The sequence below is a fragment of the Vulpes vulpes genome, chromosome 1 (genome assembly GCF_048418805.1).
Source record: "Vulpes vulpes isolate BD-2025 chromosome 1, VulVul3, whole genome shotgun sequence".
Lineage (NCBI taxonomy): Eukaryota > Metazoa > Chordata > Mammalia > Carnivora > Canidae > Vulpes > Vulpes vulpes.
Window position 1 is genome coordinate 176,808,977 of NC_132780.1, and position 23,145 is coordinate 176,832,121.

Here is a 23,145-nt window from a genome sequence, read left to right on the forward strand (position 1 = left end):
ATTTAATTATTTGAGACAGAGAGAGAAAGAAAGAGAGCATAAGCGATGGTGGGAGAAGAGCGGTGGAGGGAGAGGGAGAAACAGGCTCCCCACTGACCAGAAAGCCCACACAGTGGGGTTCAATCCCAGAACTCTGGGATCATGACCTGAGCCAAAGGCAGACATTTAACCAATTAAGCCACCATGTGCCCCTCCTTTAAAGTTATCTTTAAAAGTCTGTTTTAAGGGAAAGTTCCACTTTCACTTACTATAAAAAGTGGCAAGAGAATGTTGCTTCTAATATGATAATTGTAAAAAAAACAGATAATCTATAAAATCATAATTTTTGATTAGACTATTAGAAAGCTAAGGTCTCTAGGCAACAGGATGAACTGAATCCCAACCCCCTCCAAAAGGAGAGAGACATATAAATTGATCCACCTTTGGGAGAATTCACCTTTTGTATTGATTTGTATTGATTCAATACAAAAGATGAACAGTTTCTTTTGGTAGAAACTGTTCTTTGCTCCACACTCTCAATAAGCCCATGAATAGCAGTCATGTGCTGAGGGGATGTGAAGTCTCTGGAGTATGAAAGACAATTATATAGCAACACAAACCCATCTCAGAGAGAGAACAGACTGATTCCACCACTAATTTCCCCAATTCAAATGAGATCTATTAACAAACTGAAAAAGAAGTATACCCATTTACTAAGCACAAATACATTTACCTCAGTCTCTACTGTTCAAACAGAAAAAAAAAAATCTAGCACCCAATAAAAAAAAATTATCACATATACACAAAGCAAGAAAAAAAGTGATCTACATTCAACAGGTAAGACTGTCAAAAGAACAAGACTCAGATATGGCTAATGTTTTAAAATTATAAATACTTTAAAATAACCTTAACAGGGCAGCCTGGGTGGCTCAGCAGTTTAGCGCTGCCTTCAGCCCAGGGCACGATCCTGGAGACCTGGGATCGAGTCCCACGTCAAGCTCCCTGCACGCTTCTCCCTCTGCCTATGTCTCTGCCTCTCTATCTCTCTGTGTCTCTCATGAATAAATAAATAAAATCTTTGAAAAATAAATAAAATAAAATAATCTTAATATTTTAAAGGAAAAGGTGAAAAATATGTATGAACAAATGTGGAATTTCAGCACAAAGAGATGAAAACTATAAAAATGAGACAAGTAGAAATATAAAATATTAAAAAAAGGTATTAGATAAAAAGAATGCTAATCAATGGAAATAATAATCAATGGGATTATAGCAGACTGAACACAACAAAGGAAAGAATCACTGAGGGAGAATCTTGAAGAAGAAAACTGTATCAGTTCTTCCAACTGAAACATAAAGAATAAAAGGGGGGGGTGGGGAGAAGAAACTGAGAATCAAAGAGCCAAGAGATTAAAAAGATATAACATCCGTACAACTGGAGTGTGATTTTAAAAAAAGAAAGTGATACGGAAACAAGAAACAATTTGGAGGAATAATGCCTCAGAGTACTGCAAAATTAAACACACATTTGCACATGTACACACCCCAAGAGAAGCCTACAGAACAAAAAGGATTTAAGAAAAAAAAAGTATAGTCAAACCCCAGTCAGAAAGAACAAAACTTACATGCAGAGGTATAAAAATAAGAACAGCAGACTCTTTGTCATGAATTACATAAGCCAGAAGGTAATAGAATACCAGCTTTAAAGTACTAATAGAAAAACTATAAACCCAAAAATCTTTAGCAAACGAAAATATCTTTAAAAAATGGGGGCATATCAGGGAAAAACAAATCAAAACCATAATGAAATACCACCTCACACCAGTGAGAATGATGATAATTAACAAGACAGGAAACAAATGTTGGAGAGGATGTGGAGAAAGGGGAACCCTCTTGCACTATTGGTGGGAATATGAACTGGTACAGCCACTCTGGAAAACTGTGTGGAGGTTCCTCAAAGAGTTAAAAATAGAACTGCCCTATGACCAGCAATTGCACTGCTGGGGATTTACCCCAAAGATACAGATGCAGTGAAACGGCAGGATACCTGCACCCCGATGTTTATAGCAACAATGTCTACAATAGCCAAACTGTAGAAGGAGCTTCAGTGTCCATTGAGAAAGATGAATGGATAAAGAAAATGTGGTCTATATATACAATGGAATATTACTCAGCCATTAGAAACGACAAATACCCACCATTTGCTTCAACATGGATGGAACCGAGGGTACTATGCTAAGTGAAGTAAGTCAATGGGAGAAGGACAAACATTATATGGTCTCATTCATTTGGGGAATATAAAAAATCGTGAAAGGGAATAAAGGGGAAAGGAGAGAAAATGAGTGAAAATATCAGTGAGGGTGACAGAACGAGAGACCCCTAACTCTGGCAAACGAACAAGGAGTGGTGGAAAGGGAGGTGGGCGGGGGGTTGGGATGACTGGGTGACAGGCACTGAAGGGGGTTCTTGATGGAATGAGCACTGGGTGTTATGCTATATGTTGGCATATCAAACTCCAGTAAAAAAAATATACAAAAAAATTAAAATAAAAAATAAAAAATGGGGGCAAAGTAATTTTTTTTCCAACAGACAAAATCTGATAAAATGAATTTCCACCAAGCTATCCTACAAAAGATTTTAAGTCTTCTAGTAGAAGAAATATGATATAAACAAACAACAAAAACCTGTATCTAAACAAAAAAATTCTAAGAGCTTCGGAAATGGTTGAAAACTAGATAAAACAAACACCCATGACTCCTAGATGGAGTCATATGTGCCAGTGAAGGAGATGAAGTTCATGGATGACAAACTAGGAGAGCTGCCAAGCTGGATACTAATGCAGAATTTCACCCCTACAGGCACTGCTGGAGCACTTTACAGAGGTTACTACTGGTACTACAACAACAAGGACATCAATATAAGAAAAGGGGGCATCACTGATATTTCTATGGTGCTGGCAGCTATGGGCTTTTCAACTACCGTCATTGCTACCAGGAACTTAAACATGAGCGGCTACAAAAGTACCACTGAAGAAGGCCCAGTGTGGAGGCACATTCTGCATTCCTGACCATGACTTTTCCCTGGCACCTGAATCTTTTCATATCCTAATTGAGAATTAACATCCAATAAAAGATGACTGGTTAAAAAAAGAAAAGAAAAGAAAAGAAAAGAAAAGAAAAGAAAAGAAAAGAAAAGAAAAGAAAAGAAAAGAGGAAAGGAAAGGAAAGGAAAGGAAAGGAAAGGAAAGGAAAGAAATGGTTGAACAATAGAATAAATCCTTTCATATCCTATATGAGAATTAACATCCAATAAGATGACTGTTAAAAAGAAAAAAGAAATGGTTGAAAAATAGAATAAGATATTTGTTCATTTCTTTAAAAGATAACTAATTAAAGCAAATATATTAAAATGTACTGTGTAGTTTATAGCATGCTTTTGGAAGCAAAATATATGACAGGAAATGGAATGATATTGTTGTATGTTTTTTACCCCAACTAAAAAGTGATACAATATTATTTAAAGATAAACAGTGAAAGGCTAAAGAGATATACTATAAATCTTAGGCTAACTCCTAAAATATAAAACAACGATGTATACCTAATGGGCCTAAAGTGGAGCTATAAAGAAATGAAAACATTCTCAAGTAATCCAAATGACAGTAAGAGGGAAAAATGGAAATAGGAACACACAGGCAAATACAAAGTAGCAAGATGGTAGATCCACACCAAGCCACAGTAATAATTACATTAAATTTAAATGGTACAAGCACCCCATGTAGAAATTGTCAGGAAAAAAATAATCAGAACCAACTAACTATAGGCTGTCTACAATAAACCCACTTTGTATATAAAGATTGAAAGCAGAAGGATAGATTAAACTCACACAATGTTATAGGTTAATTATGCCTCAATAAAGCTGGATGGATGGACAGACAGAAAGATAAACGTACAATGAGAGAAAAGATATTAAATCCTAACACTAATGAAAAGAAAGCTGAGGGATCCCTGGGTGGCGCAGCGGTTTGGCGCCTGCCTTTGGCCCAGGGCGCGATCCTGGAGACCCGGGATCGAATCCCACATCAGGCTCCCGGTGCGTGGAGCCTGCTTCTCCCTCCGCCTGTGTCTCTGCCTCTCTCTCTCTCTCTGTGACTATCATAAATAAATAAAAAAAAAAAAAAAAAAAAAGAAAAGAAAAGAAAGCTGAAGTGGCTAGCCTATATTAATATTCGACAAAGAAGACAAGAACAAGAAATATTACCAGAGATAAAAAGGACCTATAACAATCTTAAGTGTATATGCACCTCACCAAAAAAAATAATAATAATAATTCAAAATGCATTTTTTTAAATTAACAGAGTAGATAATAAAAATAAGGCAAAGCTCCTCAATTATACATGGATTATTTAAGACTCTTTTCCAAATAAATGATTCAACAAGTAGAAAAAAACATTCAGTAGAGATAAAGATGTCTTGAAAACACGTATGTCAGAGCAGGCAGTTAGTTAGGTTCTAACAGGATACCTGGACGTTGGCAAAAAGGAAGTCATGGTCAGCTCTTGGGAAAGTCAGAGGCCAGTCCTGGCACCATCCAAAACAAAGCCACATGAAGCAAACCCAAGATGGCTGACATAAGAGGCCAGAAACTTGGAGGCCTTTTGTGGATGACCACATAAGGAAGAAAAAGCCCAAAACCTGCTCCCAAGAAATCCTCATACCAAGTAATATTCTACCCCCTGGTTAACAACTGCCAATAAAAAGTAGAAACTCAAACCCCAGGACATGCAACTCTGTCTCTGTCTCTGACTCTCTCTCTCTCTCCCACTCTCTCTTATTCGAGCTCATGGGCTCTCATCTCTACTTTTCACTTAATAAACTTTCCTGTATATGTTACTTATCTGCTGTGCTGCACGTCTGAACTTGAATTAATTCTTGTTACAAGATCAAGAATCTTCAGCAATTCCTTTGTCTGGCTGGGCTGAGGCCCCAGGGTCCAAGGTCTCCCCAGTTTACACAGCAACACTTAAAGAACACCAGTCAGAAAATGAGTAAGTATATGGAACACTATAGCAACACTGAAACAACCTGACCTAGCTGACATTTACATGACATTCTATCCAAAAACAGGAAAAAATACTTTTTTTCCAAGTACATAGAGCACATTTATAAATCAAAGTCACACCAAGTATGTTCTCTGATCACAATGAATTAAATTAAGTATCAAGCAAAAGATATCTGGGAAAGCCCCTCAATGTTTGTAAACTTAACAACACACTTGTAAATAACCCATGAATAAAGGAAGAAATTAAAAGAGAAAACTTAAATATTTCAAATGGAAGGAAGATGATAAAACAGTAACTGAGATTTGAGGGATGTGGCTAAAGTACACCTAGGAAAATTTATTGTACTAGATGACTAATCAGAAAAAAGAAAAAAAAAAGAAGTCACAAATCAATGATGTCAACTTCTACCTTAAGAAACTAAGAACTCTAGAGAATGTAGGAAGTTCAGGAAAAAAAAAAGAGCCACCTTGGCTGAGATGATAAGCCCAGTGAAAGAGAACCATGCGCCCCTAAAGCTAATAAGCCCCAGATATAGTTGAAGAGGAGGGTACAATCTCAATTCACTAGATGGCAGAGAAGTTGATGAAATGTCTCACAAGTTTTTAAGAGATGTAAGTTGTGGTTAGAAAGGAATATGTCTGCACTTAAAACTTTAAAGTAGGAATAGTAGCCAGAAATAAATTGCCAAAGTGAAAGTGACTAAATCAGAAGAAAGTCACTGAGTTAAAAATTGCAAAGAAATGGAAAACCCATTGTAATAAACAGATCAAACCAAACACAGGGAAGCTGTATTCAACAAGAGTGATGGGCAGTCTGAGAGAATTTAAGTCGGGCAGAGTCTCCAAGGAAGGAATAGTTAACCAAGGAGCCAAAGAGTTTCAATATACACTGTTAAAATAGCATGGCTTGAAAAGTTGTTATTCTAATAACTTAAATAATAGGTATTTTAAAAACTCATTTTGGTATTCTCCTGTCTCTGATATTACATTCCAAGATAGAACGTCCTATAATTTTAAGCTACTTTGGTTTTTTTCCTCTTCCATATTTTAAGTATAACTTATTTATGAGCTACACTGGTATTCTTAAAAAAATAAAGATTATTTATTTATTCATGAGAGACAGAGACAGAGACATAGGCAGAGGGAGAAGTAGGCTCCCCCTGGGGAGACTGATGCAGGACTTGATCCCAGGACCCCAGGATCACGACCTGAGCAGAAGGCAGACATTCAACCAATGAGTTACCCAGGCGTCCCTGCACTGGTATTTTTATGTAAGAAGTGCTAATCTAAGTTTTTCTGAGAGAATTTATTGGATAACACTTCAATAAAAATAAAATTTCCATCAGTGTTTATTAGGTAGCTATTTCCTGACTGCCTACTAATGCTAGCAGTCTAGCTAGCATTAAACAAACTGGGGACCCAATGATAATATAAGCTTAGGCCAATATGCCTAAATAATACCTTAATTTTAAGTCATTAGCAAAAGCATTAAATGCAGTGATAGAACTAGCCATTACCTGTCAATCTTTGTACAGAAAGATAGTTCAACTTAAATTACCGAAGTTGTTTCTAAAACACTTCTAACAAATTCTTAAAAGCTATCTCACTTTTAAATACAAAATTTTAACTGCAAAACCCTGGAAGCTTTAAAGTGGAACATATAGTGAATTAATCTTTTTATCTTCCGCCAGATTAAATTAGATAAATAAAAGGTAAAATAGTAGACATGATATACCAAATTTTTTTTAAGATTTTATTTATTAATTCATGAAAGATGGAGAGAGAGAAAGAGAGAGAGAGAGAGAGAGAGAGAGAGAGAGAGAGAGAGAGAGAAGCAGAGACACAGGCAGAGGGAGAAGCAGGCTCCATGCAGGAAGCCCGATGTGGGACTCGATCCGAGGTCTCCAGGATCACACCCTGGGCTGAAGGCGGCGCTAAACCACTGAGCCACCCAGGCTGCCCCCAAATAATTATTAATGAAACATTACAGTGTGTCATCAAGTTTTACTTATAAAAACATAATCCCATCACTGGAATACCGTCTGAAACATCCTAGAGGAGACATGTAACTACATGTAACTTTCTACTGACCAAAAATTGGTGGAAATGGCAAAAAGGTAACACACCAGATGATGGACTTTGAATTGGTATTTTATGTGTCTATGAATCAGAAGTAATTGGAAACCAAATTGTTATAAATGTATAAGCAAAGAAAAATAATGCAAAAGGGCTTGAAATTAGAAACATAAAAAACAAAACAGAAACTGCAAAGTTATAAAGCACAGAAAGGAACCTCTTAGCAGTAAGTAAAATGATAACTTAAGACCACAATGAAGAAGAAAATGAATCCAGTGTAATTGGGAATGCAACTGGCAACATCTATTCATTAAAGTAAAGAAAAATATACCAAGGGAATACTTAAACAAGAAAAGAATAATCTCCATCTTTCTGTTCTGGACTATTCTACTCACATAAAACATTTTCTGAGCAGATAGCCCCACACAGCCCCAACCATTTGAGAATATTCAATATAGTAACTTATATCTGCTTATTTAATTGTGCTTTCATAAATCCCCTAAAATTCACGGCTTTATTTTACCAATCCCCCCAAAATGGAAATCTCCACTCACCTGGATACTACTCTTCATTCTTTTTCATTCCTAAAGTCTAACTTCTGGTTTAGGTTAAGATTATTCAGTGCTTCTGTACCCTAAGTATTTTTCTAATCAGTACATAATCATTCTACAAAACTCATCCATCTAGCTCACCAAAAAGGCAAGATTATTATCTCCTTTTGAAAACAATGATTTGATTTCCATTATTTACCAATGATGATTCAACAACTATATCATTAGCTAATCAAAATATAAATAGCTTCAAATGGCTCTTTCAACCCATACTACTACAATTAAAATCAACCTTAGTATAAATCTGGTAAGTGCCACATGAAAAGTTAGAAAATCTATTAACAAAATTTCTCTAGGAAATATAAGTTCTTTATTATTTTTGGTATCTTGTCAGTCTTACTTTTACCAAAATTCCCTCATAATTCTATAAAATGAAAGTCAACTCACCCTCATGGAACAAAGTTCTTTATGCCAGACTTCTTTTTCATCTCATAATTGAGGCATTATTCATTTATTCATCAAACATTCATTTGATGTCAATAACTCACAGCCATTCTATCAAGTGTTTGAGATTTAAAAGAGATCAATAGGTTTTTATCCTGGAAGAGCTAGTGTCAGGGTCTAGTGTGGAGGTCCCAAACTCAAATACCTGGAGGCCAGACCATGAAGCTGAACAGGACTAGGTGTAAGAAAACAGGGACTAGTTGATAAGAATTATGATGAGCACATCCTCATCCTCAAGCAAACTCAGTGTTTCTTAAGTAATAGAAGAGCTTACACTTTCGGGAGCCTACCAGTTTATGACTTGTGGTTAGGACAGATCTAAATACACAAAAACAATCCTTTTACAGTAAAGTGCATTTAGGAGAGCTGTTTAAAGACTTCTAAGAAAACAGAAAAGTAATTATAATTTCATCTAGTTGTATCCAAATGTTTACTGAGTGCTAATCATGTATCCATGAAAACAAAAAACAACACAAAACAAAACATGAGAAAGAAGAGGTAAAATATCTAAAAACTATACCGCAGGCACTTTTCTAAGTACTTTACATATATCAAGCCATTCTAGTCTCATAACAATATTACGAAGTAGGGACTATTATTATCCTCATTTTATTCTTTTTTAAAGATTTTACTTTTTTATTTATTTAGAGAGTGCACATGACAACACTCAGGCACACACACAAGCAGTAGGGAGGGGCAAGAGGAGGGGGAGAGAATCACAAGCAGATTCCATGCTTTGTGTGGAGCCCATCACAGGGCTTGATCTCATGACTTTGAGATCATGACCTGAACCAAAATCAAGAATCAGTTGCTTAATTGACTGAACCACAAAGATGTGTCCTGATTCCCATTTTAAAGGTGAAGTTTAGAACTTGCCCAAAGTCACACAGCAAGAAACCAAGAATCCAAAATCATTCTGGCTCCAGAGCCCATGTTCTTAACTGCTCTTCTATGCTAGCAGGTCATGTACCCAGAAATCTTCCCCTAATCTCTATTCGAGGTTATGCGCTCCTTCAACATTCTGTCAGAGCACCCTGTGCTTCCTTCTACCACAGGATTTTCCTCTTGTCTACCAAATTGAACTGTGGGCTTTTACAAGTCAATAAAATCACACACATATCATTGTATCTTCAGCATCTATCACAGTACTCTGGAGGAGTATGCTCTCACTTCAACAAAGGTTTACTAAATAAAATGAACAGCACAGTTTTGAGACCAATAATAAGAAGCCAGGAGTGCCAGGGTGGCTCAACTGGTTGAGCATCCAACTCTTGATTTTTGGCTCAGGTCATGATCTCAGTGTGGTGAGATCGAGCCCCACATCAGCCCATGCTGGCCATGAAGACTGCTGAAGATGCTCTCTCTCTCTCCCTCTGCCCCTCCCCCTGCCCCAACACGTGCTCAAGCACGTGCGCTCTCTTTCTAAAAAATAAACGGGGGTGCCTGGGTAGTTCAGTCAGTTAAGCACTCGACTCTTGATTTCAGCTTAGTTCTTGATCTCAGAGTCCAGAGATCAAGCCCCAAGTCCTGCGATCTGCACCCCAGTGTGGAGCCCACTTAAGATACTATTTTCCCTCTTCCCCTGCCCCTTCCCAATCCTAAAGGCATGTTTACTCACTGTCTCTCAAAATAAATTTTTTTTTTAAATTTTTTATTTATTTATGATAGTCACAGAGAGAGAGAGAGAGGCAGAGACACAGGCGGAGGGAGAAGCAGGCTCCATGCACCGGGAGCCTGACGTGGGATTCGATCCCGGGTCTCCAGGATCGCACCCTGGGCCAAAGGCAGGCGCCAAACCGCTGCGCCACCCAGGGATCCCTCAAAATAAATTTTTTAATAAAAATTTAATAAATAAATAAATGCAAGCCAATAGATATAGTTAAATAGAAAACACATGGAATTATCCCAAGAAACTGTGTAATATAAAAACATTTAAAAAATTGTTAAGAAGTTTAAGTTACTAATATATGTGCAGATTATGAAAGGGGCAAGAATTTTTTAAAAGATGAAATCATCTCTCATAGTAACTTTCTCATAAACCATCCCTTATTACTTTTATTATCTTCAGCAAGAATAACACTAATAGGGTCCTAACTGGCCTTCTTGCTAATGGGTTAACTTTTTCTTTCAAACTATTTCTACTCTACCTCCACTAGAACTGACTTTCTAAAACAATTTGTTGTATGTCATAACCACAACCAAAAAGCTTTGAGTGCTCCTCACTGCCTATATAGTCCAAGCTCCTTCAGCATGGTTTTTAAAGCACTTTTTTTTCTGGGCAACCTTTCCTAAATGTTTTCCAGAATGTTTATACAGATTACAGCTGGTAAAAAGTATAGGTGAATATTTCCTTTGTGGGTAAAAAAGTATGATCTACTAGTTTGGGAGAAAAATAAGCACTTTTGGAAAGAATACAAGAACAGAATGGGTACTTTACCATAAACACATATGTGATGCAATACAAACAAAATTAAACTACATAAGTGGCTGGTCTGATTGTTCCAACAAAAGGGGCACAAATTTGAGAAAGAAAGAAGTTAAATATTTGTAATTTGAGCAAAAAGAGGAAATCATATTTTTTTTAACTTAAGACTTTCAAAGAGCTACATGGTAAGCTGCAAACAATACATCCTTTGTTTGAATAGGTATGTACCGAAGAGTTAACTTTACCAAGAGAGGTTTGGCCTTTGCCCTCCACTACCAGGGGATGATCTCTAGGCCCCTGGAATGTCCTGTCTGACAAGCATATCTTTGTTTGCCTGGGGCGTTTAGGCACCAGAGACTCTAAAAAGGTGATTTACAATGGAGACTTTGGAATAAGCATATCAGTTCTGCCCTCCAGAGGAACTGGAGATTAAATCTTAGCCCAGACCTCTTAGAATTCTGGGCTGAAGACTAAAGGTCATCTATGCAGGTAATATGTGACAGAATCACAATATAAACTTTGTACACCAAAGGTTCCCTGGTTGGCAGTACTCTTTGGGTACTGTCAAATGCCTCTTAGCCAGAAGTAATGCTGTCCATGATTTCTTAGGAAGAGACCACCAGAAGCTTCAAACTTGGGTTCCTCCCAGATTTTGCCCCATGCAGTTCTTCTTCCTTTTTATTTTTTTAAAGATTTTATTTATTTATTCATGAAAGACAGAGAGACAGGCAGAGGGAGAAGCAGGCTCCATGCAGGGAGCCCGACATGGGACTCGATCCCTGGTCTCCAGGATCACGCCCCAGACTGAAGGTGGCGCTAAACCGCTAAGCCACCAGGGCTACCCAGTTCTTCTTTTATTATAAAACTATAATGACAAGTACAGTGCTTTTCTGAGTCTCTGAGCCATTATACTGAATTATCAAACCTGAAGGAGTCCCTGGGAACCCCAGAATTTGTAGCCAGCAAATCTGAAGCAAAGGTGAGCCTGGGAGCCAAAACTTGTAGCTGGCATTTGAAATGAGGGCAGTCTTGCAGGGACTATGCAGGTGGACTAAGCTCATTGTAGTAAGTTTTTGTCACTGAATTCCTCTAGTTGATATAATTTGGACTGTTGTCAAAGTCATACTGATCAGTAGGAAATCATGACTTCCCTTGTTGGGCACTATGTCAAGAGACTGTTCAAGAAGCTACAGACTATAGAATGATGCTGTAGTTCCCCTGTCAGTTAACAGGTAAAGTGAACCAATTAGCTACCACACATGAGAACTTTAAGAGACGCTGCATATCTTTGAATGAGGATAACCCATACTGGGATACCAAATGGCATTTATCTGTAAACCAAACATGTTCTATAGCCTAATAAAGTATAGAAAAAATGGTAGTGGGACCTTAAGAAATAAACTTTGTTTTCCACAAAATAAAAAGCGTGCAACATTTCCCTTATTCTTTGTATTAAGCTAGCATAGAAATAAAAATAGGACCTAAGATTTATATCTAGACCGCTGTAGAAAATAAAATACTTCATGAATGAAATAGCAAAATATATTTTACCTCTGTTAGTGATATTTCTTTCTATATTTAAAAGTTAGGCATCTATCAACAATTTAATGCACCAAAACAATTACATGGTTCACTGAAATTTTACCTAGCACCTTAAAGAATTCTTGCTTTCATTAATTGTATTGTCATTAGCCTCCTATGCCCAAGTCAAAATTCTTAATAGTTCTCTTTCATGCCATCTACTTACAGATTCTTTCCCAGAAAGGCCTCAATCTACTTCAGCCTAGTGAGTCATTCTCTATTTCTCATGGGGTACATAAATGTGTAAACAGTATAGGTGGATACATATGTGCACTAAGCTTCTACATTAATAAGACTAGAAATTCTAAGGATATGCAAACAGAAAGGCAAAGGATAAAAATAAGGAAAGAAATGAAAACACTTATGAATGAGGAAAAGGAATGGATAGAACTTTTCTTTTGGCAGTATTATACAAAATTAAACATACTCTTACCATATAATCCAACAACAGTGCACCTTGGTATTTACCCAAATGCTGAAATTTTACACTCACACAAAATTCTACATGTGGATACTTATAGCAGTTGTAGTCACAATTTCCAAACCTGAGAGCAACCAAGATGTACTTTAGTAGGTGAATGGATAAACTGTGATATATCCAGACAATGGAATACTATTCGGTGTTAAATTATCAAGTCATGAAAAGAACTTAAATGTGTATTACTAAGTGAAAGAAGCCAATCTCAAAAGGTTACACATTGACATTCTGGAAAAGGCAAAACTAAAAAGACAATAAAAAGATCAGTGGATGCAGGGGTTAGAGAGGAAGCAATGATGAACAGGCAAAGCACTGAGGATTTTCAGAACAGTGAAACTATATAATACTTCAAACTATAGGGATCTGTGTCATTAACATTTGTCAAAACCTACAGAATGTACAGCACCTAAAGTGAAGCCTAATGTAAACTATGGATTTTTGAGTAATAATAATTTTGAGTAATAACATGTCAACAGAGGTTTAATCAATCATAAGAAATGTACTACCATGGTGCAAGATATTGATAGTGGGTTAGATGGTCCATGTGTGGGAGTAGAGAATATAAGGGAATATTCTGTACTTTCCCCTCAATTTTATTGTGAACCTAAAATTGCTCTAAAAAATAAAGTATTGGGGAATCCCTGGGTGGCTCAGCGGTTAAGCGCCTGCCTTTGGCCCAGGGTGCAATCCTGGAGTCCCAGGATCGAGTCCCACGTTGGGCTCCCTGCATGGAGCCTGCTTCTCCCTCTGCCCCCCCAAATAAACTATTAAGGTGGGAGGGAGGGAGGGAGGGAGGGAGGGAGGGAGGGAAAGAAAGAAAGAAAGAAAGAAAGAAAGAAAGAAAGAAAGAAAGAAAGAAAGAAAAAGAAAAAGAAAAAGAAAGATGGATGGTGGGAGCGGGGAGCTATCAAACCATAAAAAGCACCAGAGGAACTTTAAATGCATATTGCTAAGTAAAAGAAGATCATGTGAAAGGGTTATATACTATATAATTTTAACTATATGACATTCTGGAAAGGGTAAAATTACAGAGACAGTAAAAAGATCCATGAGTGCCAGAGGCTCAAGAGATGGCAAAAGGGATGAATCAGGGAGCACAATTTACAAATTAATCTGTATAATCCTATAATGGTAGATACATGACATTTTGCATTTGCCAAATCCATAGAACTATATAACACAGGGAGCTAACCCTAATGTAAAATATAGACTTTAATTAATGTCAATATTGGTTCACCAAGTGTATCAAATGTACCATATTCAAATAAAATGGTAATGGGGCAACTGCATACTGGGAGATAGGGTCTCTAAGATCTCTGTACCTTGAGTTCAATTTCTGTGAACATAAAACCACTCTCAAAAAATAAAGCCTTTTAGTTTTTTTTAAAGAAAAGAAATATATAGACCAAATTTTGTCAACAACATAGAGGAGGTGAGATCCAGCTGATACAACACTACTTACTGAGCAGACTCATTCTTTCCCCACTGCTCTATAATGTGACGTTTATCATAATTCAAGTGGCCATGTATTTGGACCTGTTTCCTTACTATTTTGGACATATATATATATATATATATATATATATATATATATAGTTTTTTTAAAAGATTTTGTTTATTTATTCATGAGAGACACAAAAGAGAGAGGCAGAGACACAGGCAGAGGGAGACGCAGGGAGCCCAATGTGGGACCTGATCCCGGGACTCCAGGATCACACCCTGAGCTGAAGGCAGACGCTGAAACCACTGAGCCACCCAAGCGTCCCCGATATTTTTAAAGTAATATACGTGTGTGCACCAAAATGTTCACATCAACACTACTAGTTCTAGTAGAACTAGGCTAGTCCTAGACTAGAAATAATCCAAGTATCAATCAATAGATTGATTAATCAATAATAGAATGCATAATAGCCCTAAACTAGAAACAACCCAAATATCTATCAATAATAGAATGGGTAAGTAAATTATGATATAGTCAGAGTATACTGCAATAAAAATGGTCAAACTATGTCTACATGTAACAACAGAGATGAACTGTACAAATATTAACTGAAAGAAGCCAAACACAAAAAACTCATATACTATTTAACTCCAGGACAGTAATAATTTCTGGGGAGAGAGAATGAAGGAGAGAGACCAGGAGGACACACAGGGAAGGTTTTGGAATACTGACAGTATTCTACATTTGTGCATTTCATGTGATTGTTCACTTTGTGAAAACTGTTGAAGCTTTAAATTTATGATTTATGTACACATTTCAGAATATATCTATGAAAAAAGTTTGCTTAAAAACACTATATGAAGAAAGAATTGGCTAATTTTTAGAAAGCATATGCTTCACGTTCTAAATAAATTTCTGAAAAGCACACTAAAATATAAAGAGCAAAATTAACTATGGTGAAAAAAGATGTGTAAAGTATAGGACATTTTAAGCTCTCCAATAATACCAAAAAACAAAACAAAAAAAAAAAAACAATAAAGTATACAGAAGAAAAACACATGTGAAACAAAATTTAAAAAAATAAATAAATAGTGGGGATCCCTGGGTGGCTTAGCAGTTTGGCGCCTGCCTTCGGCTCAGGGTGTGATCCTGGAGTCCTGGGATCAAGTCCCACATCAGGATCCCTGCGTGGAGCCTGCTTCTCCCTCTGCCTGTGTTTCTGTCTCTGTCTCTCTCTCTTTCTGTGTGCCTTTCATGAATAAATAAATAAAATCAATCAATCAATCAATCGTAAGCAAAGCTATATTAGGAGACAAACAGAAGGGGTGCCTGGATGACTCAGTTGGTTAAGCAACTGACTCTTAGTTTCAACTCAGGTCGTGATCTCATGGGTCATGAGATAACCCCTGCATTGGGTGGGCTCTGGGCTGAGCAGGGAGTCTGCTTGAAGATTCTCTCTCTCTGCCCCTACCCCACCTTTCACTACTAAAAGACTTATTAATTCTTCCTTTGCTCTGACAAAACAAGTAGAGAAAAAGTTTATAGAATGTTATAAAAACTGATGATATATTAAGCCATAAAGAAAATGCCACCTAATTCCTAGAGATAAAATTTTCCCAACTACATTCTCTAATAACAAAGAAATCACAACTAATAAAAAATAAATAGAAAAAAAATGGAAAAAAGTTGACAAAACTGAAATTTAAAAACATTCTGTTGAGTGTTGTTTAGTCAAAATAAATGAAAATTACAATGATCTACTTCTAGGCAAGATAAAGTAACATGGCAGACAGTGCTATCAAAGAAATCACTAAACAGGCCAATATTAAGTAAGGATAGAGGAAAAATGGTCAAAAGTGATGAATTAGACAGTTTTTCCTTAGAAGCATTTCCCAATTCTAATCATTGGCAAAATTTAGAAAGTTCAGTTTTTCCCCAGGCCAAGGGACACGAGGAACATAGAAACAAAGGAGAAACTTTGTTAGACTCACAAAAATAGAGACACAAAATTGGTAAGAGATTTAAAAATATAGCTGAATTACCCCCTCAAGATTATTGCAAAATACTAAAGTTACACAGATACACAGAAAATAAAAGTTAAAGATAACATTTTATCTAACAATAAACATAATCTGAAAATGTTAATGAAGTTATAAAAAAATACAGTATTAACAAAATTCAGTCAAAAATGTAAAACTGTGAGAGCCATCTTTTCAAAGATTCTCCTTCTTTAAAATGTCCTAAAACATAGAGACCAAGAGTAGGAGACCTTAGTTTCCTCTGATCCCAGGAACTCAGCTAAATAGTTATTAAATCCTTCTGAACACTTGCAAACTCAACCAGAGATCCAAGAAAATAGTTACAACTCTACAATAGAAAAGCAACCATCTTCTGCAAGGTAGGATGTTCAGAGAATCCCAGGCAATACATGGGAAGGTAGATGCCAGGGGTTAGGGAGCCTCCCTAAGCCGACTGCAGGAAAAATATAGCATCAGAGCACAAAATCCAGACTTTTAGAAGTCTGCCCTGGTGAGGGACTTCCCACCTGAAAGGTGCTCAGGTGGAAAAGTGGGGGTGGAATCCTAGGTGGGACAATGTAGTCTCAGGACCCTCGGGGTCACAAGAAGACTGGGAGTGCCTGAGCACCACAGAGTTCCCAGGCATCGGAGCAGGGAAACTGGCAGCAATCAGAGGGCCTGACAGTGGCTCTCAACTTGGGGTTGCCATAAACCCAGAACCATGGCAGGGGACCAACAAAAGGCAGAACAGGTGAGACCCACCCCCTAGCTGCACCGGAGCCCACTTGGCAAGAGTCTATAGGGCTTGGAGATTCCAAATGGGGTCACGTGCCTGAAATAAAAACAATCAGTCACAGGTTGGGTAAGATCGGAGTGTAGATGGAGACAAGGGAGACAGGAGGGACTGCCTGTTTTTCCCTGATGGGTCACTGAGGAGTGGGAAGGAGGGTGCCACCTTTCAGCTCCTGGGCTGGAGACTGGGAGGTCAGGATTTTCATTCATCTAAAGCTGCAAGTGAAGCCTTAAGGAAATAAAAGTCACATAGAGCAATCCAGAGCAGATACTTAGCCTGGCCCCCTGGCAAGGGTGGTGCAATTCCACCCAAAGGCAAGGACACATGAGAATGTAACAGGCCCCTCCTCCAGGAGATCAGCAAGAGCATCCAGCCAAGACCAAGCTTACCCATTACTGAGAACGGTAAAACAACAGCACTAGGGGAATAAAGCGTATAGAATTCATCGAGGGTTTTTTTCCCACGATTATTTAGTCTTTCAATTTTAATTTTTTTCTTTCCTTTTTTCAACCAATTTCTTATTTTATCATCTTTTTAAAAAATCTTTTTTAAGGGCAGCACAGGTGGCTTGGCGGTTTAGTGCGGCCTTCAGCCCAGGGTGTGATCCTGGGGATCCAGGATCAAGTCCCACGTCAGCCTCCCTGCATGGAGTCTCCTGTGTCTCTGCCTCTATCTCTCTCTCTGTATCTCTCATGAATAAATAAATTAAATTTTTTAAAAAAGCATCATGAATTTTCTCTTAAAAAAGATCTTTTTTAATTTTCATTTTTACAGTACATTCTATCTTTTCATTAATTTTATTTCTGTATATACATAAGTTTTTCTTTCTTTACAATTCTGGGATGCAGTTTCTTCTAACAGACCAAAATACATCCAGAATCTAGTGTATGGCTCTGTTCTCTTCAGCTGTATGATCATGTTTGCTTTTTTGGGTTTTTTTTTTTATTAAAGTAATTTTTAATGTTCATCTTTACAGTCACTTCCTACCCTTTCAATGTATTTAACTTTATTTTTGTAAATACATGTTTTTCTTTCCTTAGAACTTTGAGATATAGTTCCTTCTAACAAGGCAAACAAAATACAATCAGGATATAGAGTATTGTTCTGTTCTGTTCCCCTGTCTGTTTATATTGCTTCTTTTTTATGGGGGGGGGGGCCTTTAAATTTTCATTTTTACACTTACATTTTATACTTTCATTGCACTTAATTTTTTTGTACACATATGTTCTTCGTTTATTAAATTTTTGAAATCTAGATTTCTAACAGACCAAAATACACACAGGATCCAGTGCACTGCTCTATTCTGTTTACCTGTCTGAATATATGCTTTTCTCCCGGCCCCCAGTTTCAGGTCTCTTCTGATTTAACATATATTTCTCTGGGGTTGTTGTTGCCATTTTGTATTTTGTTCTCTCATTCACCAATTCTTCTGTGGACAGAATGACAAGATGGAAAAATTCATCTCAAGAAAGAGAACAAGAGGCAGTATAAACTACCAAGGACCTAATCAGTATGGACATAAGATGTTGGAACTAGAGTTCAGAATAATGATTATAAAGATACTAGCTGGGCTTGAAAAAAGTCACAGAAGACACTGGAGAATCCCTTTCTAGAGAAATAAAAAAACTAAAATCTATCAAGTCGAAATCAAAAATGCTATTAATTATATGTAATCAAAATGGAGGCTCTAACTGCTAGGATAAATGAAGCAGAAGACCGAATTACTGATATATAGGACAAAAAGATGCAGAATAAAGTAGCTGAGAAAAAGAGATAAACAACTACTGGATCATGAGGGCAGAATTCAATGGATAAGTGATATCATAAACTGAAACAGTATTAGAATTGAGATCTCAGAGGAAGAGGAAAGAGAGAAAGGAGCAGAAGGTAAATTAGAGCAAATTATAGCTGAGAACTTTCCTAATCTGGGGAAGGTAACAGGCATCCAAGCCCAGGAGGCACAGAGAATTCCCTTCAAAATCAATAAAAATAGGTGAATACCCCAATATGTAATAGTGAAACTTGCAAATCGGAGAGATAAAGAGGAAATCTTGAAAGCAGCTGGAAGAGAGGTCTGTAACCTCCTAGGGTAGAAACATTAGATTGGCAGCAGACCTATCCACAGAGACTTGGCAGGCCAGAAAGAACTGGCATGATATATTCAAGGTACTAAATGAGAAAAAATAAGCAGCCAAGAATACTTTATCCACCTAGGATATCATTTAAAGGAGGAGATAAAAAGCTTCTGGCACAAACAGAAACTATAGGAACTTGTGATGTTTCACAAAACAGCTATTTTCAAAAAATAGAAATGGAAGGAAAACTTGCAAACTCTTTCTATGAGGCCAGCATTACTTTGATCCTAAAACCAGATAAAGACCCCACCTAAGAGGAGAATTACAGACTAATATCCCTCATGAATTTTGATGTAAAAATTCTCACTAAAATACTAGCCAATAGGATCCAACAATACATTCAAAGGATTATTCACCACAATCAAGTGGGATTTATTCCTGGGCTGCAAGCGTGGTTCAACATCAACAATCAATGTGATACCCCACATTAATTTAAAAAAAAAAAAAAAGGACAAGAACTATAGGATCCTCTCAATAGATGCAGAAAGACCTTTTTCTTTCTGACAAGTTACAGCATCCTTTCTTGATTAAACCTCTTCACAATATAGGGATAGAGGGAAAATACCCCAATATCATAAAAGCCATTTACCAAAAAAAAAACAACAAATATCATTTTTTTAAGATTTTATTTATTTAGGGATCCCTGGGTGGCGCAGCGGTTTGGCGCCTGCCTTTGGCCCAGGACGCGATCCTGGAGACCCGGGATCGAATCCCACGTCAGGCTCCCGGTGCATGGAGCCTGCTTCTCCCTCTGCCTGTGTCTCTGCCTCTCTCTCTCTCTCTCTCTGTATGACTATCATAAATAAATAATAAAAAAAAAAAAGATTTTATTTATTTATTCATGAGAGACACAGAGAGAGGCAGAGACATAGGCAGAGGGAGAAGCAGGCTCCTCACAGGGAGCCTGATGTGAGACTTGATCCCGAAATGGGATCACGCCCTAAGTCAAAGGCAGACACACTCAACTGCTGAGCCACCCAGGCATCCCAGCAAATATCATTCTTAATGGGGAAGAACTGAGAGCTTCTCTCCTAAGGTCAGGAACATGGCAGGGATATCCACTCTAACCACTCTTGTTCAATATACTACCAGAAGTCCTAGCCTTAGGCAATCAGACAACAAAAAGAAATAAAGGCATCTGAATCGACAAAGTCAAACTGTCACTCTCTGCAGATGACATCATATTCTATATGGAACACCCAAAAGAATCTACCCCAAAATTGCTAGAACTCATACAGGAATTCAGCAATTTGCAGGATTTAAAATCAATACACAAATCAGTTTCATTTCTATACACTAACAATGAGACAGAAGAGAGAGAAATTAAGGGGTCAATCCCATTTACAACTGCACCCAAAACCATAAGATACGTAGGAATAAACCCAACCAAAGGCAAAGGATCTGTACTCAGAAAGCTATATTCATGAAAGAAACTGAGGAAGACAAAAAGAAATTGAAAAACATCCCATGCTCATAGATTGGAAGAACAAATATTGTTAAAATGTCTTTGCTATCTGGAGTAATCTATACTTTTCATGCAATACCTATCAAATACCATCAACTTTTTTCAGAGTTGGAACAAATAATCCTAAATTTGTATAGAACCAGAAAAGACCCTGAGTCACCAAAGAACTGTTGAAAAAGAAAACCAAAACTGGTAGCATCACAATTCCAGACTTCAAACTCTATTACAAAGCTGTAATCATCAAGACAGTATAGTACTGGCACAAAAACAGACACATAGATCAATGGAATAGAATACAGAACCTAGAAATGGACCCTCAACTCTATGGTCAACCAATCTTTGACAAAGCAGGAAAGAATATCCAATGGAAAAGACAGTCTCTCCAATAAATGGTATTTGGAAAATTGGACAGCCACATGCAGAAAAATGAAACTGGACCATTTCCTCATACCATACACAAAAATAGACTCAAAATGGATGGAAGACCTAAATTTGAAACAGGAATCCTTCAAAATCCTAGAAGAGAACATAGACAGTAACCTTTGTGACCTCAGCCACAGCAACTTCTTACTAGACACATCTCCAAAGGCAAACATGAACTATCAGGACCTCAAGATAAAAAGCTTTTGCACGGCAAAGGAAAACAGTCAATAACACCAAAAGACAACTGACAGGATGGGAGAAAATATTTGCAAATGACATATCAGATAAAGTGCTACTCTCCAAAATCCATAAAGAACTTATCGAACTCAACACCCAAAAAACAAATAATCCAATCAAGAAATGCACAGAAGACGTGAACAGATATTTCTCCAGAGAAGACATACAAATGGCCAACAGATACATGAAAAAATGCTCAACATCATTTGGCATCAAGGAAATACAAATCAAAACCACAACAGGATACCCTTCACAACCAGTCAGAATGGCTAAAATTAACAAGTCAGGAAATGGCCAATATTGACGAGGATGTGAAGAAAGGGGAACCTCTGTATACTATTGGTGGGAATGCAAGCTGGTACAGCTACTCTGGATAGCAGTATGGAGGTCCCTCAAAAAGCTGAAAATAGAGCTAACCTAAAACCCCATCAATTGCACTACTGGGTATTCACCCCAAAGATACAGGGGTAAATCCGAAAGGGCACCTATACCACATTGTTTATAGCAGCAATGCCCACAATAGCCAAACTACAGAAAGAGCCCAGATGTCCACCAACAGATGAAAGGATAAAGAAGATGTGGTGTGTGTGTGTGTGTGTGTGTGTGTGTATACACACATGTATACACGTGTGTGTATGTGTATATATACATATATATACACACATACACACACACACACAATGGAATACTATTCATCCAACAAAAAATGAAATCTTGCCATTTGCAATGACATAGATGGAACTAGAGAATATGATGCTAAGCGAAATGAGTTAATCAGAGAAAGACAATTATCATGTGATCTCACTCATGTGGAATTTAAGAAACAAAACAGGATCACAGGGGAAGAGAGGAAAAACATAACAATGAAATCATACAAGGAGACAAATCATAAGAGATTCTTAATCATAGGAAATAAACTGAGGGTCACAGTGGGGTGGTGGTATGCAGTAACTGGGTGATCTTAAGGATAGCATGTGATATAATGAGCACTGGGTATTATATAAGACTGATGAATCAATGACCTCTAACTCTGAAACCAATAATAACATCATATGTTAATTAACTGAATTTAAATTTTAAAATGTGCATAGGGAGAAATAGAACAAGAAATGCCCTAAAAATTATTTTAGAGCTGAGTTCATTCAAACTTTCAAAGAACGGTTTGTTACTAATGTAAATAAACTATTTTCCATCATGGAAAAAGTTGGAAATAATTCATTTCATTTAACATAATGAATATAAAAGCCAACTACAAAACCAATCTCTACCTACTATCAACTAGAGATCACTCTCTATCATTTATTCAGCAGTTCCAGGTGATGTTCTAGGCTCTAGAAATATGCTAGCAAATCTTCTATCACAGAAATTGTGTCTATTTCACAAAGAGTGAAAGTGAATGGCATACCAATTAAAAATAAGTGATCAATCTATAAATAGATCAACACGTATAATGTGATGTTTTAATTTTTTTTATTTATTTTCTACAAAGCTATCAGTGCAATCCAATGAGAAAAGAAAAGTCTTTCCAAAGGTGCTGGCATAACTATATATCCATATGGGGGAAAAAAAACAAACCTCAATTCTTACCCCACACTGTAACTGATTTGAGTTGGATAAAACATACAGGCATATAAGCTAACACCACAAAGCTCTCAATATTTTTCTGACCTAGAGTTAACAAGTTTTCAAATTTCTTTTTTTTTTTAAGATTTTATTTATTTATTCATGATAGTCACAGAGAGAGAGAGAGAGAGAGAGAGGCAGCGACACAGGCAGAGGGAGAAGCAAGCTCCATGCACCGAGAGCCCGACGTGGGATTCGATCCCGGGTCTCCAGGATTGCACCCTGGGCCAAAGGCAGGCGCCAAACCGCTGTGCCACCCAGGGATCCCAAGTTTTCAAATTTCAAAAGGACACACAAAAAAGCACTAACCATAAAAGAAAAATAATTGATAAATTAAACTTCAGTGAATTTAATAACT

General features: G+C 37.1%; 1 protein-coding gene and 1 pseudogene across 1 annotated transcript in view; one reads left to right on the top strand and one right to left on the bottom strand.

Moving 5' to 3' along the window:
• RNGTT (RNA guanylyltransferase and 5'-phosphatase) overlaps nt 1–23,145 on the bottom strand; it is a 351,723-nt gene that overhangs the window by 168,832 nt on the left and 159,746 nt on the right. The gene's annotated exons all lie outside the window — the stretch shown is intronic.
• On the top strand, nt 2,741–3,009 carry LOC112908389 (ATP synthase subunit f, mitochondrial pseudogene; annotated as a pseudogene).